Source organism: Hevea brasiliensis, chromosome 2 (genome assembly GCF_030052815.1).
Source record: "Hevea brasiliensis isolate MT/VB/25A 57/8 chromosome 2, ASM3005281v1, whole genome shotgun sequence".
NCBI classification, from domain to species: domain Eukaryota; kingdom Viridiplantae; phylum Streptophyta; class Magnoliopsida; order Malpighiales; family Euphorbiaceae; genus Hevea; species Hevea brasiliensis.
In genome coordinates, this window is record NC_079494.1 from 2279455 (window position 1) to 2292046 (window position 12592).

Genomic DNA, 12592 nt, shown 5'->3' on the forward strand with positions numbered 1-12592 from the left:
ATTTGGTTTATTAAGCGAAAGTCCGGCTTGAGTTCTTCGCTGGCACCAGGTTGGATTTAAGAGAGCTGTATAGGGGATCAGCTCCCATATATTATGATTGATACTACTGGGTGTGTGAGTGCTCCAAATTACCTTTTCGCTGTTATGATGTGAATTTATTGCTGATGTTGCATTTCACTCTACAGGGTGCATTAGTTTTAGATAGTTATAGAGATTATGGTTAAAATTGATATTTTACTCTCTGAGTCGAACGCTCACTCCTGTTCAATATTTTTCCAAGTCACAGGAGGATATTTTTTTTGAGGTTAACCTGCTTTCTTCCTCGCAGGTCGATTATTAATGTTTGTATAAACTTGTTAAATCTTAGAATTTCCGCATATGTTAGAAATGTTTATTTGATATGGGCCTGTAAACTAAATTATTATTTTGGACCTGTAATCTTAATATTCTATGCATGTTTGATGGATTGGATGAGGGAGCTGAGCTCCCTTTTATTTTTATGCTGATGAGTATGTGGAGGGTGAGCTGAGCTCCCCAATTGAGTATTTATTGTGTTTACAGGTCGGGTGAGTCAAAAACTCCCCGTTAAAAGGTCAATTTTATGGCCGGACTCTGTCCGGTTGATTTCTTGAAATTGGGCCTTAGAGTTGGGTTAAGTGAATAGTTAGGCTTACTACGGGCCTCGGGGGCTTTAGGCTGGCTCAGGTCCTAGTGCCGGTCCGGCCCATAGGTTGGGTCGTGACAAAAATCATTTTCTTACATTTTGGAAGTGGTGAGCATTTTAGTAGAAATTAAAAATATTGAATTGAAATTTCAAAACTAGTAAAAAATTTTTGTCCATTTTCATTTTTTCATAATTTAGTAAAAATTTCGGCAGAATGCCGTCTGTATTTTAAGAAAACAGTTCTTAAAAAACCTGTAAAAAAGACTTCCAATATTTATTTTCACAACTCCCAACCACCAAAATAACTTAGTTCATCACAATGCAATCCAAGTCCACAATTCAATCAAAATTTGTCATTTCAAAATATCTCATCAATTCATTCACATTGCATTTAATATTTAATTTACAAATACATATCTTAATTTACAAAAAGAAAATCTAAAATGCTATATTACAATTTACTGTACGACCACTCAACTATACATTAATACATATGATATTATGATATTTACATCAAAATAACTACAAGGGTATAAATAAATACCCGTATCAAAAAGGTCAAAGTAGTCCCCTATCTCAACAGCAACTCACTCTGCTACTTTCTCCTTACCCTTATCTGCGACAGCAAAACGAGCTATCGCTGAGTATAAAAATACTCAGTAGTGCACAATAAAAATTCGAAATGCAATACATAAGACATTCATTGATAAATCACAATTTAAATATTTCATAAATTATCAAAACTCATTATAGCACAATTTTGATCAAATAATTTAATAAATACAGTGTTACCAATTCATACACAACTTAAGCTATGACATAAAATTTTCAATCAATTTACAACCCCATTAATCGAAATCAATGAGGGAGGTGGCTAGCTAGCTAATGAGTACTGATCCGATCTACAACCTCAACTGGTAAGCCAGAGAGGGAGGAAAATAAACGATCTCAACCCCATAAATGAAGGAGGAATAATGTGATACTGTCATGCTAAGTGTGAATCTAAAATCAATTCAAAACAATGTACTCACATAATTTAGAAAGGATCCCAAACAATTTCCAAAGTCATTTTTTACAGTCACAAAATGGCAATACAATTTATAAACAATACAGCGATTTCATAAAGCATAGCAATTCAACTTTTCACTTAGAAAATAATTACATAAATTTATTGTGCACAAACCTGACGTGAGTCGCCTCTAAGCTTGACTCAGTCCCTTAGATTTTTTGGGTCTTTTTCAACTGAAACACATAATTAACAGTGTTTCAGTATCTTGTCTCATAATAAATCCAATAATTAATTTATATATGCTCAATTCTAGCCCCCAATATGCTTAAACTTACGTTCTCAGAAATTTTCATGTCGGGGTTACTATTCATGGCACTATTCAAGTCAAAATATTGACTTTCTTATGCTTAAAAGGTATGGAAAATCTAATTATACCCACATACCACATTTTGGTTACCAATTTTGTTGATTTTGATTGTTTTCTCAAATCTTAAGTTTTTTAGGCACAAATTTCAAATTTTCAGTTTTGGTGTCCTGTTTTGCACTGTTCCATTGGTTATATTGCTGTGAAAATTTGGCTAAATTTTCTTCATAGAAATTGTTCCTTATTGTCTTAACTTTATTTCTCTTTTTGAATCACTCTATTTGGAGTTTTGTAGCCTATATTATAGCTATTTCAACATGGCTAGCCGGATTTTATTTTACCCAGAATTCTAGGCATTCACTGGATAAAGGCAGTTTTTGTAGGTTGACTGCAGGTGGCTTTTCAAATAGGTTATGGTCAAAATTTGGGTTTGTTTTCTTCATGAAAGTTGTAGGGCTTTGTCTCATATTTCTACCGGTAAAATTTCAGGTCATTTGGACCTTCCTAAACCAAGTTATGGTCATTTACGTAACTACTGTTCATTTGGTCATTTTTGTACAGGTCAGTTTTCCAATTCCGAATTTGGCCTAATTGTTCACTAAGTTATGGTCACTTTCTGAGCATGATTCCTGAATGAAAAATGTGTCATTTTGTGTCTATTTTCATTCCTAATAGGCTTCACACCAATTGGGTTGATAAATTTTTAGTTTTGGTCCCTGAAAGGGACCTAGGTCATGCTGCCTACAGATTGACCCTCTCCAATCCGAATTGGAACTTGGTTCCAACATTTCATACACATTACAAATGTTCACAATTAACCATTTCTTAAGTCAAATAAGGTCAATAATATCATTTGCTCAATTCTCAAATTTTTCTTCAATTTTTCACAATCTCCAAATCCTAGTTATATATATTTCAACTCTAATACAAATTTTAAGTGTATATTCATGATTTATACACTTAATTCACTTTAAATAACCATTCAAAACCATTAAACTCATTCATATCAAACCCTAACCCTAGCTGGACGAATTTCATGTTTGGTCCCTCAATATTTTTTTTTTTTTATTTAAGTTAAAATCTAAGTTAACTTAACTAAGAACATAGAAATTTAATAAAAGAATTCAAATTTACATCCTAACCTTTGTTTGATTTTCCAATCACTAATTTTCTTCCTTTTTTCTTCTTTCTTGATTCTTCAATCTCCTCTTCTAGTTGCCCAAACAAAGTTTAATCATAATTTAGTAAAATTTTTGGGGGATTTCTAGGGTTTGTGAAGCTTTAAATTTTAGCTTCAATAGAGGAAATATGTGAGAGAGATGAGAGAGGGATGAGGGACGGCTAACTTGGGAGAAAATGAAGATGACCATTTTTTTTTCTTTTCTTTTATTTTTATGTCTTATTTAGTGCCCTTGACTTGGTCAAATAAAGTGGGTAAATAAAAATTTATTTTGACATCATATGTGATGTCATCAAGGTGATGCAATAAAACTTTTTTCTTTTTCATTAATTTTTCAATAGCTTTTTAATTTAATTCTTGATCCCAAAATTTTCTTTTCTTCAATTTTATTGGACAGTTAGGTCAAGAGTCAGCTCTAGGGATGAATTGACTAAATTGTCCCTCGCTGATTCAATCCGGTTTGCAAGTTATTCGATATTTTTTTCGGATCCTTGACCTAATTATTTGACCTACTTAATAATTCTTTATTGTGATTTTCTCTTTTCCACTGTGTTCACAATAGTCCTAAGGACAACAGCGTCACATTTTACGGTTCGAAATTTGAGTTTAGATTGACTTCGCAATCATTCCCGAGAAGGTCATCCATCGCTGTGACTCCCAGCTCATTTAACTTCTTGTGTTCTGTTTTTCTTTTTTATACTTAACTATTTGACAATTATTAATTATTTGTGTTCATAGCTTAACTAGGTGTCTTAGACGTGGTTCTAATTTCCTTAATTGTCCGAACAGACACCGATAACGGGAACAGTGAAATATACCAGGCTATGTAAATAGGGGTGTTACAATTCTCCCCCCCTTAAAATAAATTTTGTCCCAAAATTTTACCTGGTATCAATCTCTGAACAGCTGTGGGTGCTGTCTTCTCATATCCTCATCTCATTCCCAAGTAGCCTCCTGGCCCGAATGATGGTTCCACAACACTTTCACTAACGGTATCTACTTGTTCCGTAGCTACTTCACCTCATAAGCCATAATCTCTATGGGTTCTTCTTCATATGTGAGGTCTGGATTCACTTCAATTTCTTCCATTGCTAGTACGTGGGATGGATTTAATCAATACCTCCTCAACATAGATATATGGAAGACGTTATGTATCTTCTCCAACTCTGGAGTTAGTGCCAAGCGATATGCCAAAGGACCCATTCTCTCCAGAACCTCATATGGCCCGATGAAATGAGGACTCAGTTTCCCCTTTCTGCCGAATCTCATAATCTTCTTCCAAGGGAAAATCTTGAGGAATACTTTGTCACCCACTGCATACTCAATATCCCTTCTTTTCAAATCAATATAGGAGTTCTGACGGTCTGATGCAGTCTTAAGTCGATCTCTGATCAATCTTATTTTCTCTTTAGTTTGCTGAACAATTTCTGGCCCAATCATCTTTCTTTTGCCTACCTCATCCCAACACAATAGGGTTCTACATTTCCTACCATACAAAGCTTCATATGGAGGCATCCCAATGCTTGATTGGTAGCTGTTGTTGTAAGAAAACTCAATCAAAGGCAAGTGTGTGTCCCAACTGCCCTCAAACTCAATCACACAAGCCCGTAGCATGTCCTCCAAGATCTAAATTACCCTCTCAGACTGGCCATCTGTCTGTGGATGGAATGTCATGCTGAAGTTCAATCTAGTTCCTAGGGCTCTCTGAAGACTACCCCAGAATCTAGAAGTGAACCTAGGATCTCTGTCTAATACAATGGATACTAGCACTCAATGCAGTCTTACTATCTCGTCAATGTACAACTTGGCCAAACTTTTCAAACTATAGTCCATTTAGATAGGCAAAAAATGAGCAGACTTGGTCAGTCTGTCAACAATGACCCATATTGCATCATGGCTCTTCTGTATCCTCGGAAGTCCCATCACAAAATCCACAGTTATTCTCTCCCATTTCCATTTCGGTACTGGTAATGGATGTAACAAACCAACTGGTAGTTGATGCTTTGCCTTGATTTGCTGACAAGTTAGGCATTTGAAAACAAATTCTGCTACATTTCTTTTCATACCCATCCACCAGTAATGCTCTTTCAGCCCTCTATACATTTTGGTACCACCAGGATGCATAGCAAAGAAGATTCATGTGCTTCCTTCAAAATAATCTGTCTTAAGTCAACATCATTAGGAATGCACATTCTGCCCTGGTGTAGCAATAGACCATCATCTCTAATTGAGACCTCAGGTTTCTTCCCCTTTCTGACTTCTTCTAACAGCTTCTGATACTTCTGATCATTCTGAGCAGCCATTCTGATATGGTCAATCAACACTGGCTATACATGCCAGGCAACTGCTATCTATCCCTCATCATTAATCTCTAAGCTGGCATGCAATGATCTCAACTCATATACCATAGACAAAGGAGAAACCCGTAGACTTGCCATAGTCTTGCGACTTAAGACGTCAGCCAGCACATTAGCTTTCCCTGGCTGATAGTCTATCATACAATCATAGTCTTTTATCAACTCTAACCATCTCCTTTGTTTCAAATTCAACTCCTTCTGAGTGTCCAGATACTTCAAACTCTTATGATCTGTGTAGATGTAGCACTTCTCCCTATATAAATAGTGTCTCCAGATCTTAAGAGCGAACACAATAGCTGCTAGCTCCAAGTCATGTGTCGAATAATTTCTCTCATGAGGTTTCAGTTGGCGTGATGCATATGCAATGACATTCCGATCTTGCATTAGTACACAACCTAACCCATTATGACAAGCATTATTATATACTGTGTATTCTTTACCCGGGGTGGGTAAAGTCAGGACTGGAGCTGAAGGAACGGAAGCGTGAAAAACACAAGATTATACCATTGAATTCAAAAATTTTTCACCTAGGGTCACACGCACCATGCAAGATTTATTTTTATCTATTTGATTTCAATGATAAACAATATATTAAAACTCTTTTAATATGTTTTTTGGATCTGTATTTGCCATTTAAGATTTTAAAATTAATCAGATTAATTTTAGAACCATAGATTAAATCAAGAACGATTACACTAACCTCTTGATGTCTTGCCGCATATGCGCCTTTGAGATTCGTCTTCAGGACACCAGATGTTGTCCCTCTAGCTTGTCCACACCAAGAACACCTATGACAGCCCTTGAACAGCTTCTAAAGCCTTTTCTATTAATTAGAAATTCAAGTTCTGCCTTTTAAGAGATTAGAGATGTAAACAGGACACTAGAAACAATTTCTAGTGTTCTTAATTCAAGAGATTGATGGCTAATCTCTTTGAATTGATGAGAGATGAAGAGAAATAGCTGGAGAGGCTCAAAGTGGCGTGACAATTGAGAGGAGAGGCTGCTGGTTATGTTTTCTTTTCATAACCACACTTAAATAGCTAGGTTAACACATTAAACCCTAGCCACATGTCACCTTTTGATTAGCTCTAGGTTTAAGTGACCCAATCACATTGTGCCAAGTGTCAAACCTATATTTAATCTTGATTTTAATCATCTTACATGATTAAAAAAATATTTGGCAAGCTTATGTGTTATGCCATGTGTCACCATCTCATGGTGCCACGTGTCACACTGCAAAATGACCAAAATGCCCCTGTGTCTTAATTTTGAGTTCTTAACCCAAAATAATTATTTTCTTCTTCTAATTAATTTATATCAAATATAAATTAATTAATTAATATCTATTAATTAATTTCTCATCAATTAAATTCATATTTAAACACTTTAAATATAAATTTAATTTATACTATACATCCAATAATCTAGATTTGGTTTCAAGTCATACTAGGGACTTTGCAATTTAATTGCAAACCAAATCTATTTAATTAATAAATTAAACTCTTTAATTAATTAATTAAATCATATTTAATTAGGTGATAACTTGTGTATGTGTGTGACTTACTAGGCTCATCACTAATTGGCAATGAGACATGATATCAACTCTTAATATCATTAGAACTCTTTCTTACCATAAATGATTTCTCTAAATCATTTTATGAACCTCATAGACCATGGTTAACACCTAGCATAGCATGTCATGGCCACCCAATTAGTAATAAGGTTTACCTTAAATGAACCTATAATCATATGTTACCATGCACTAGAATCTCTCTGTTACAAAATCCCAACTCAAGCTGGAGTCATGGTTTATGTCAAACTCCATTTGCTATGAATATTATGTTCTCTTTTAATTCCAGTTCTTGATTAAAAAGATTTTCTCATCAGAAACTCTTTTCTTTTCTGAATAAATCTATCTGTCATGGCCAGGAACTTGAAACATCAAGAACAATTAAATGAAAATAGGATTTTATCTCTATTTACTTAGAGGAACAGATTCCATCTTGATCAACACCTACCTCCATATATAACTAGTAGGAGCCAACACATGCCCATATACCCATACACAGTACAAGTATGAAAGCAGTATCAAACTCAAACTACCTATATACAAGATAACTGTACTATCTCAGGTCTAAAGATTATATGCACTGATATGATTTATGACAAAACATTGACAAGAGTAAACTCCATGTGCTTGTCATAAGTGTCACTGGTTCGGCCTACTTATCATTTATAAGTGCCTATCATGTTTGTTATATGGCATGAGACTCACCATTCCATCTTATTTATATCTCATATAAATAACTTGGAAACAAACATGAATACAATCTTTCTGGATAAGTCATGTCCTTATTATGAAGTATCCTCGATTGTGAACCTATTTATGATACTTTGTGCTAGAAATATTGTCACTCATATTCTTAACAACTTAAGAATAATATTTCTAACAAAATATCAATGGACCTTTTCTATTACACATAAATATATTATGTAAACGGAAAAGTGGAAATGCCTTTTATTATTAAAAATATGTACAAGATACATACTAAATGATATGCTCTAGGGCATACTACTAACAGGAGCCTCAGTCAAATACCTCTTTAATTCATCAAAACTCTGCTGGCATTCATTCGTCGACTGAAATTTCACATCTTTCCCAAGCAGCTTGGTCAGTGGAGATGCCAACATGGAGAACCCTTTCACAAAACGGCGGTAGTATCCAGCTAAATCCAAAAAACTGCGAATCTCTGTGATATTTCTAGGTGGCTTCCAATTAAGGACAGCTTCTATCTTGCTGGGATCTACCTTAATACCTTTTGTCGATACTATATGCCTCAAAAAGGGTATCTCCTTCAGCCAAAATTCACATTTTGATAGTTTTGCATATAGCTGTTTCTCTCTCAAAGTCTGCAGTATAATGCATCTGTGTCTATCATGCTCCTTTGCACTCCTCGAATAAACCAATATATCATCTATGAATACCACTACAAACTGTTCAAGGTATGGTCTGAAGATAGTGTTGATCAGATCTATAAAAGTAGCCGGAGTAATAGTTAACCGAATAGTATAACTAAGAACTCATAATGGCCATAGCGGGTTCTAAAGGCAGTTTTAGAAATACTCTGCTCTTGTACTTTCAGCTGATAATAACCTGATCTCAGGTCAATTTTGGAGAAAACAGCTGCACCCATCAACTGATCAAACAAGTCATCAATGCAGGGTAATGGGTATCTGTTCTTTATTGTCACCTTATTCAACTACCGATAGTCGATACATAAGCAGAGAGTGCCATCCTTCTTCTTGACAAACAACACTGGCGCTCGCCAAGATGACACACTAGGGTGAATAAAGCCCTTGTCAAGTAGCTCTTACAACTGCACTTTTAATTATTTCAATTTTGCTGGTGCCATTCTATATGGCGTTATGGAAATTGGATCCACACAAGGTATAACATTAATCTCAAACTGCACCTCTCTTTCTGGAGATAAACTTGGCAATTCATCAGGAAACACATCCGGAAAGTCACATACGGTAGGGATGTCCCTCAGTGCTGGACTCCCCACTTTGGTGTCTATCACATGTGCCAAGTATGCTTCACACCCCTTTCTAATCATCCTTCCGCTAGTACAAAATTAAATGATGTTTGATGGCGAATCGCCTCTCCCCATGTATTACCACATCACCGTACAGAGGGAGACCAAAAGTGACTATCTTCAGTCTACAGTCAACCATTGCATGATGCTTGGCTAACCAATCCATGCTCAAGATGATATCATAATCTCTGAAGGGCATTTCAATTAAATCTGATAGAAAAACATGTCCTTGGATCACCAAAGGACAGTCTCTATAGATTCTGTTGACCCTAACCTCCTGACCTAATGGACTAGTTACAAGCATATCATAGTCCATTTGTGCACACTGGATAGTAGTAGAGCACATCACACTAGCACTGACATATGAATATGTGGAGCCAGGATCAAACAACACATACGCATCTTGGTCAAGGATAGAGAAAATACCAGCTACTACATCTGATGTTTTAGCCTCCTCTCTCTGTCTCATGGTATAGACTCTAGCTGGTGCACCACTTGGTTCTGGCTGGTTAACAGCACTCTGACTTCCAGGAGTGCTACCAGGACCCCTACCTCTACCTCTGCCTCTACCTCGACCAGCTGGCTGTGACCCTCTAGGTGTAGAGACTTGGGTTGATCCCCCAGATGTGGCAGGAGGTCCAGATCGGCGCGGACTAGTACAATCCTTGAAACACACCCCACCGTGTGTTCTACCACAAGTCTCAGATTACCGGACTGATAAAGCTCCTCGAGATGCCTGCTGGGTCTGCTGATCAGACCGGGTTGGTATTTGGCTAGAGAATCTACCTCTGCCAGATCTGCGAGAGTTGGATCTCCCAAACTGTTTTCTCTTCCCAGAACCACTCTCAGTAGCTTAGCCCGTAGCCTTTTAAGTCTTTTCTTTCTCTTGAGTGTCCTTCTTCACCGTCCCTTCTGATTCTATCCTTTCTAGTTCCAGGGCTTGTAAAATCAGCTCAGAAAAATTATGGTGTCTGAATCCCACAACTTGCATTCTTAAGCTAGGCCTCAACCCAGCCTCAAACCTCTTACATCTGTCTTTGGGGGTGGAGACTAAGCTTTCAGCATAGTGACTTAGCCTTGAAAAGTCCCGCTCATATTCTGTTATTGTTCTGTCCCCTTACTTCAGGCTCAAGAATTCTTGCAATTTCATATCTATATAAGCATCGGGAACCCATTTCTGCCTAAATTCCCTCAGAAAGTCTGTCCATGTAAGCACAGGTGGCTCAACCAGGCTATGGGGGATGGTCTTCCACCATTTATATGCATCCCCTTGTAGAAGAGATACTGAATATTCAAATTTTAATTCTTCGGTACACTGCAGTTTTCTGAATACCCTTTCCATCCATTCTAGACACTATTCTGCCTCCAGTGGATCCACAGTGCCCTTAAACTCAGTAGCCCCAAATTTCATTAGTTTTTCATATTATCGAGCTGGGGGCTATAGTTGTACTGCAGGTGCTTGCATCTGAACTTGGGGTGGCACATTTCTCGTCATTTGTTGAAAAAATGCAGCCATCTGCTGTGCAAATTGAGCAAGAAACTGCAGTGCTAGAGTAGGAGCTGGAGTGGCTGACCCACTCACATTCTGAAGTGCTGGGGCTTCTCTTTGGACCTCAACCTCGATAGATTGCTCCACGGAATGATCTCCCTCTGCCATTCCATTTTCAAAAATTTCCTACTTCCTGAGATCAAACATAAGGAGGTTGACCTCCGTTAGAGCATATTCATAATGTAAATATGTCATATGTATCAATTAAAGACACTTGAGCAGTTGTACTTATCAAAGAAATATTCACATACATAGTCAAAATTTATTGCAAAATCATGCTCTGAGACCACTAAAACATATCACACCTTATCCCTCTGTAAGGCATAACATGATCCTGTAGAATACCTAATAAACTACCGAATTTCACCTACCGATAACTCATTAAGTATAATACAAGGGATTTTAAAATCATTTTCTTACATTTTGGAAGTGGTGAGCATTTTAGTAAGAATTAAAAACACTTAATTAAAGTTTCAAAACTAGTAAAAATTTTTATCCATTTTCATTTTTCCACAATTTAGTAAAAATTTCAGCAGAGTACTGTCTGAATTTTGAGAAAATAATTCTTCAAAAACCTGTAAAAAACACTTTCAATATTTGTTTTCATAACTCCCAACCACCAAAATAACTTAGTTCATCATAATGCAATCCAAGTCCACAATTTAATCAAAATTTTTCATTTCAAAATATCTCATCAAATCATTCACATTGCATTTAATAATTAATTTACAAATACATATCTTAATTTACAAAAAGAAAATCCAAAATACTATATTACAATTTACTGTATAACTACTCAACTATACATTAATACATATGACATTACGATATTTACATCAAAATAACTACAAGGGTATAAATAAATACCCGTACCAAAAAGGTCAAAGTAGTCCTCTATCTCAATAGAAGCTCACTCTGCTGCTTTCTCCTTGCCCTTATCTGCGACAGCAAAATGAGCTATCGCTGAGTATAAAAATATTCAATGGTGCACAATAAAAATTCGAAATGCAGTACATAAGACATTCATTGATAAATCACAATTTAAATATTTCATAAATTATCAAAACTCATTATAGCATAATTTTAGTCAAATAATTTAATAAACATAGTATTGCCAATTCATTCACAACTTAAGCCATGACATAAAATTTTTGATCAATGTCGCGTTGTACACTACGATAAAGCAATCTACAACTCCACTAATCGAAATCAATGAGGGAGGTGGCTAGCTAGCTAATGAGTACTAATCCGATCTACAACCTCAACTGGTAAGCCAGAGAGGGAGGAAAATAAACGATCTCAACCCCATAAATGGAAGAGGAATAATGTGATACTGTCATGCTAAGTGTGAATCCAAAATCAATTCAAAACAATGTACTCAAATAATTTAGGAAAGATCACAAATAATTTCTAAAGTCATTTTTTGCAGTCACAAAATGGTAACACAATTTATAAACAACACAGCGATTTCATAAAGCATAACAATTCAAATTTTCACTTAGAAAATAATTACATGAATTTATTGTGCGCAAACCTAACGTGAGTCGTCTCTAAACTTTGACTCAGTCCCTTGAATTTTTCGGGTCTTTTTCAACTAAAATACACAATTGACAGTGTTTTAGTATCTTGTCTCACAATAAATCCAATAATTAATTCATATATGCTAAATTCTAGCCCCCAATATGCTTAAACTTACGTTCTTCGAAATTTTCATGTCGGGGTTACTATTCATGGCACTATTCAAGTCAAAATATTGACTTTCTTATGCTTAAAAGGTATTAAAAATCCAATTATACCCACATAATACATTTTGGTTACCAATTTTGTTGGTTTTTGTTGTTTTCTCAAATCTTAAAGTCTTTTAGGCACAAAT